Source organism: Protopterus annectens, chromosome 15.part0 (genome assembly GCF_019279795.1).
Source record: "Protopterus annectens isolate FY-2018-M chromosome 15.part0, PAN1.0, whole genome shotgun sequence".
In the NCBI taxonomy this organism is placed as follows: Eukaryota; Metazoa; Chordata; order Ceratodontiformes; family Protopteridae; genus Protopterus; species Protopterus annectens.
In genome coordinates, this window is record NC_056749.1 from 603240593 (window position 1) to 603247951 (window position 7359).

At 40.7% G+C, this 7359-nt stretch overlaps 1 protein-coding gene across 5 annotated transcripts in view; it reads right to left on the minus strand.

Annotated features, from left to right (window-relative positions):
• The window catches only part of LOC122789947 (ras-related protein Rab-6A-like), a 423726-nt gene that overhangs the window by 230958 nt on the left and 185409 nt on the right, over positions 1–7359 (minus strand). The window lies entirely within an intron of this gene.

A 7359-nucleotide genomic window follows, 5' to 3' on the forward strand; every position in this document is an offset into this window, starting at 1 on the left:
CCCCATTACTGCTTATGCTCTTTATGTAAGTAGGATTTACAGCACTGTTTTCTCTTAAGATTAGCTAAAGATTAGAAAGTTAGATTAAGTTTTTTTCTCTGACATCAGACCTGTCCTACTGTATTGTTTTAGGTTTCTGTGTGATTCCTGAACTCTTGGATATCTCTGTGGTGTAGTAGTATTGTCTTGTGTTATAATTTATTATTAAATATTTAAAAAAAACTTTACCTGTGGCTGGTTTGTGTAGAGATAGGCTCTAGAGTATATTGCATATTTATAGAAGTTATCGTAATAAGCCACTCTAATAAGCCTTAGACTGAATAGTTACATTATCAATTGGAAAATAATATTGCACAGTAATTGGACACCCTTTCAAGGGCCTTTGGGTAGCTGATAATTATTAAGCTGGTGGTTGCAGGAATTACTACCATACATTCTGGATAAAGGGGCATGGCTAGAGAATCTGTGTCAACCCTTCCCAGGAGTGTCTGTGAAGTTGTATAAATACTTATTTCAAAGTGTGGGTGTATGTGAGCTACCTGGGCAGGGACACGAAGCACTGGTTGGACAGAGAGGGTACTGGAATTTAGCTTGCCAGCTAGGCTGAGATCTGGACCTTATAGCTGTGCCAGTGGGGAGTCTTACTGGGGACCTGGAAAACAAGGGAGCAACCAGCCCCAGACTGACTGTGATCTCTGTGTGCACTTAAGGGAAATTGTACTTTACTGTGTGTATTAGTTATCCTTTCCTCTTCTAGGAGACGACCTCCCTGGTGTTAGTGGTGAGGACTGAGGCTCCTTGATTGCTGAGCCAGGGCACTGTCGTCACACATGCAATGAACAAGTCATTTCAAATTTTAAAAAAGATGTAGTGTTATTCAAGTATGCAAAGAATTCATTCAAGAATTCCTGGTTACTTCCCCACACAAAAAACACATCTACAAAACGCTTATAAAATGAAATATAAGGTCTGAAATCGATAGGGTAGTCATAGACATATTTCGCTTCCCATTCGTTTAAAGTTAAATTGGCATAGGTATTTGCAATTGGTGTTCCCATTGCAATACCTGTAGTTTGATAATATAAAGTGTCACTAAACAGAAAAATAGTATTATTCAAAGTAATGCCTAGTAATTCACATGATGTTTCTATCTCTAGCATTAGATTCAGTATATTTACATAAAATCTCTCTAATTGCATTCATTCCAAACTCATTGGGAATAACAGTAAAAAGAGATGTTATACCTAATGTTACTAGACAATAAGATGAAACATTTGTGTTTTGTTGCTAGATAAAAAGTTTACCAAGAAAGTCACTTGCATCTCTGATATAACTCTTCACACAAGATAGTATGGGACTTAACTTAGTTTGTAGATATAATAAGATAGATTCTGTTATCCAACCCCTCCCTGAAACAATAGGTCTCATGGGAGGGTTGGTAAGAGATTTATGTAACTTCTGCAAACCATACAAAATAGGTGTTTTAGGGCGTAGTATAGAAAAATAATGTAGTAGTTCTATGGAAATATTATTATTAACTTGTAATTCAAATAAGGGCATGTTCACTGTACTAATACATTGTGCTACCTCACTGGGTGAAATCTGCTTGAAGGCAGATGAGTCAGATAGTAAATCAAGCATAGAGTTATTATAATCAGTGATATTCATCAAAACAATGCCGCCTCCCTTGTCGGCTTCTTTTATAATAATGTCACTGTTTTTTGTTAACCGTTTTGTTAATTGTTTTTGTTAGTGCTGCCATTTCAGATACAGAAGAGGTTTAAAACTTTATAAATTATACAACTGTTGCTCACATACATTCTGAAAAGCTGTAATAACGGGGTTGCTAAACGGAATGAATGTCCTGCTTTTCCTGCACTGTGAAGCAACTTGAGTTTGCAAATCTTTATACAACACTTGTTCAGCCACTTATTATACAACTAATATAGTATACTTGGGTACCTGTTTACAGTGTTCTAGCTTCTATGTTGGTAAATCCAACCAGAAAACTACGTGAACGTATTATAGAACATAAATCTGACACTAGAATATGTATCTTAACAAATGCAATAGCAAAACATGTTATAGAGTCAGATAACACACACAGTTTTGTATTTAGAGTCAAGGACATATGTTTTACAAATATAAGGAGAGTAGATAAGAATAATGACCTAGAACTTAAGGAATATAATTGGATAGTTAAACTGCAAGCTGATAAGATTTCCTGGTTTAAACTCTACAATATCTATTAAACCTGTTTTAAAATGCAAACAGCTACATTTGAAAAAATAAAATGTATGTAAAGAAATAACATTATGCATATCACGTCATAAGATGTATTATTCTGCATTAGCTCTTTAAACAAATTGTGTTCTTAACTGAATTTATTATCATATTGGTTGCCTCATTCATTATGTCTTTTGAATTTGAATTAATTAAGAATGTGTTTAACAGTCTTGTATCACACTGAAGGAGTAATCTGAAAGCTTTGTCGTTTGTAATTTTGCTGCTACTTATCCTTTTATCTGTTTTGAAATAAACTATTTGGACGTAACTGAGCCCTTTTATTTTGCTTGTATTGAACTGATTTTGAACGACAAGTGCATTCCAAGATTAGTTTTCTCTTTGACCTTATTTATAGAACTTGTCAGGCCTCTTAGGAACTGGAGGTTGGGACTCTGATGCCATGGAAGCAGCAGAGGAGGTAATACAATACACCAGCCAACACAGGAGGAACAGCAGAAGGTTTAGGACAGTCCACCTGTAACAACTCATAATACCTTTTCAAGATGTCTAGCACCTATCAGAAATGTTCTGTCATCTGCAGGACCATGTCTCCAAAGAGGAGCTCCTCCAAAGAATCAGGAATGACAGATCCCTCCACCTCTGATCCATAGTCTAAAGGAGAAGGCAACTAAGAGGAATAGGCTAAAGAGTCAGCACTACAGTCAGAATTCTCATCCGAGGACTCTGGGTCCCTCACCTTCTTGGGGGTAGAGGACCATGGGGATGTAGGAACTGAAACCCCCTCAGGAGGCTTTAAAGTCATTTGAAAGACTGAAAAAGCCTTGAGTGGAGTCCTATCATTCTGTCTGTAGATCTCTGGCAGCAGACACCACATGTTTAGACTTCTGTCCTTTCCTTAGGAGGACATTTGCCCTGACAAAACATGATGGTTAGGACCCCCTGCCTGGATTCGATCAAGGTAGTCAGCACTTTTTCCCCAACAAGGATCTGAGGAATCCCTTTACACCCCTCAGAGGTAATCAGCTGCAGTTCTACCACAATGTCTGCAGGGGATGTTTGCAAGGCATCAGAGGATGCACAAGAATTAAGTTCTGTCATGGCTTTTGAGCAGGAAGCATCAGAAGAAACCAATAGCAATATCGGGACTGTCCTCCAAGTTCTCACTCACCTCAAGACAGACGTCCACTAGAGGATGGACAGTGGCAGGTTAAGGCCTAAACTTCTTGGCCTGCTTCTTCAACAGTGGCTGTACCTCAGGCAAGTGGATTCAGCCATTGTAACATTGGCCAAGCAGCATGAGCTGCTTGTTCTCAAAATAAATGGAAAAGGAAGAAAGATGGCTACATGAAGTCTTGGGTACAAAGGACTGACAAGATGGAACACTGACTGTGGTCATGAGATGCACCTAAACAAAACAGGCACCTGTCGTGGTAGTCCTATGGGGAAATCTGCCTCCCACACTGGCATTTCCCTTTCTTGTACAACATGTAATCCACTGAAAAATAGAATAAAAAGAAAATGGAATCCCAACAGGGCAATTCTTTTGAGGATGCAGGCTTGGTACAACATGCAAAGAGAAGGGCAGTCAGACTGATGTACAATATTAGCATTTGGATTGTTCTGAGTTGGGAGTGTTTTTTTATGTCACATTTATGCCCTACACTTGTGTGGGGAAGCTTACGTCTGATGTACAATGCTCCTACCTAATAAAGGCTTTGGTATACTGTTCAGATGTTGGACTATCCTTGGCATGAGATTCCAGAGGTAATGAATACTGCAGAAGTGAAATGGAAAGACATCCTCTGATTTTGTGGGGTCCTAATTGTTATGACACCAGAAGGAAAACCTCTTCCATCTGAATATGTAGGATTTTCAAGTAGTGGGTCTCTCTGCCTCCTGATAAACCCAAAGTATGCCCTCCAAATATTGGTGCCTGAAAAAGATCATCTTAAGTTTATGGATGACAAGTTTAGACAAAGCAGGGATCCCTTCTTCTGTGTTATGAGATCCACCTTGTGTGGCAGTTGGTGGGGTTTACCCCTGGTTTGATGAAAGAAAAGGGGGATATCAATGTTGCCTTGGCCAAAAGGGACTCACCAGTAAGAGTTTTGTTTTTTCCTTCTGGACCTTTATTAATACTTTTGGAATTAATGGGAGTGGGGAGAAGGTACAAAGAAACTTCCCTGTCCACCGAAAGAAGACTGCATCTGTTCTGCAGGTCAAAAGGCAAGAAATCCTGGTGCAAAGCAGGGGAAGTTGCCTGCTGCTCTCTATGACAAATAAATCTATCCGAGATGTTCCCACTTGTGTAGAATGTCCAGGAAGACCTGTCTATTTTAAAGTCCATTTGTGAGTTTCCACTAAACATCTGCTCAAGAAGTATGCTAGAACACGGTCCTGTAAAGGGATGTACACAGTGAGTAGGGACATATTCCTCTAGGTAGCTTGGTCCCAAGCCATCTGCACTAGTCTACATAATTAGTATGATCTTGTCTATCCTTGCTTGTTTATGTAGCACATGCAGTGGTGTTGTATGTGAATACTCAAAGAGGGCCTGGTTTCCAGATGCATGAGAAAACTTGAAGTGCTTGGTCTAAGGCCCACATCTCTTTCTGGTTGATTTGTTTCTTTTTGAGCTTGGTTTGACACTTATCCTGGACTCTGGATACCTGTGCAGGCCCGCCAGGCCTTGTCTGAGGCATGTGTGTACATCTCTTGAGGTGGAGTGTAAGTTTTGAAGGGAAGCCCTGGATCGAGATTCACCTTTTTGAGACAAGTATGATGGGGATCTTTGTGTTTAAAGCACGAGTGTGCCAAGAACATACTGTTTTTTCAAGTACCACTGAATTTTCATCATATGCAACCTGGCTAGAGGGAGCAATGGGATGCATTCTGCCATGAAACCCAGCACTCTTACAGGTTTCTCTGGCAAGGGATAAAATGGAGAAGAATTAAGCTGTAAGGCTTTGCACCTTCCCCTGAGGTAGGTTGGCCTACATCTTCTTGGTGCCCAATCTGCAGCCTAAGAACACAAGGTCCTGATTTGGCTAATGGGAAGATTTTTCTTGCAATTGACGGTGAATCCACACTGTAAAAGGAAGTTGAGGGTGAAATGAAGGTGTTGCAGTAAGGTCTGAGGGAAGGTAGCCTATATCAACATATTATCTAAGTAAGGGAAAATCTGAATTTTCTAAGTTTGGTAAAAGGCTATTTCTGATGCTACACACTTTGTGAATAGGCTTGGGGCTGTGGAAAGCCAATAAGTTAAAGCAGTAAAATGAAACAGCGATGAGCCAGTACAGAAGCTGAGGAACTTCCTGCAGGAGGAGTGGATGGGAAAATTTAGATTAGGCATACTTTAGAGCCAGAGAGGCTAAGTGTGCCTGTAGAATAAGAGGCATCAGGGCCTGTAGAGAGAGCATTTTAAAAGTTGGCACTTTGAGAAAGATGTTTAACAAATAGATTCATTATGGATTATCCTTTCCTTGGAACTAGGAACAGTCTGGAGTAAAACGTCCTTCCTACAATTTTTGCAGGTACGGATTCTATTCTGCCTTGGGCCTGTAGTTCCCAGAGGACAGGTGGAAGAAGCTGTAGTTGGATATGGGAAAGGGGAATACTTTTCAAGGGAGCGAGTTCCTTCCAAAACATGGATAACTCCTTTTTTATGGTAGAAAGCAATCACTGGCCTGTAGTGATCTTTTCCCAATTTGAAATAGGCTAAGTAAATTTTTTAGAGGGGTTGAGTAGGACAGAGTTGGAGGGGGGGACTTGGAAAATAGTCACAGGGACTTTTCTGTGAAGAGAGGCCCCCCAGAAATTGGGTCACTGTGGTTTTGCTGTAAATCTTTTCCTGGGTGCCTTCCTGTGTTGCTTCAGTGGTCTCAAATCCCTTCTAACAAAAGAAATGGGTTTTACTGGTTAGTTCCTCTGGTATCTAGGTACACAGGCAAGCAGAATCTGTTTGCAGTTTTCACACGAGTTCCCTTGTAATGCTTTTAAATAAGTTGGCGGTTTGTGAGCCAAACAAAAGATTCTTGTCCATGGGTGAATCAATGAGCTTGGCTTTCAAATCCTCTGGCATACTTTGGTTGTGCAACCAAGCATATCTGTGGACAACAGTAACAGTAGCTGCTGCTCTGGAAGAGACCTCCACAGCATCATAACTGCATTTTATACTGTGTCTGGCTACCTTAGTAGCCTGATTCATCAGAAATAGGACTTATTGTTTGGACTCAGACCTGCGAATCTGCCACTACCTTGTTGAAAGTGTTAAGGGTGGACAACAAATATTTGTTCATTAGAGTCTGGTAGTTAATAGCCCTGAAAGCCAGATTAGAGGATGTATAAACCTTCTTTCCCCACCTATCTATGGCCCTACTGTCCTTATCTGAAGGAAGGGCGGTGACGTTGGGGAGGCACTTAGAAGGTATGACAGAAAACAGATACACTGCGGAGAGTTCTACCACATGGTTCTTATACAGGAATACAAGGTCATTTGGAACTCTGTAGAACCAATCTGGCCTTTTGGGAGCAGGATGCTGTCAATCAGGAGCTGTAGAGGTAGATGGGAAGGCATCCAAGAAAGCCTCTAGGACTAGAGTGACATGAGAAGTACCCACTTCCACGAAGTCCTGTCTAGAACTCTGACATTTGTCTGGACTGCCACTCAAAATTTTTCATCATGTTTGAAACAAGTCTCTCTAACAGAGGTCTCTTCCACAGGGGAGTCAGGAGAGATGCAGCCTTCATCATCTAAAAGGGACTTGACCAGGGGAGTGAATTTGAGAGGAGTAAGCCAGAGAATGGTCAGAGTCACAGGCATCTTACTCTTAAGAGAAAGATGAAGCAACATTAACTTTATGAGGGGTATGAGGGGTGGGGAAGCAGAAAAAGGTGGTGGCTTCAGAGCCATAATGGCTTTAACAGGAGTTGAGAGAAGTGCATCTTCTCCTTCTCCCTAAATGGATGAAGTGAAGGGACATGTTTTATCTTTTGTTACTTCTTCTTTGGTATGATGTCCGCTTCAACCAAGCAGGTTAACGCTCCAGGGCTCTTAACCTTGTCATCACGATGAATAGAACATGCTGGAGGGATAGGTTCCTGACCCAG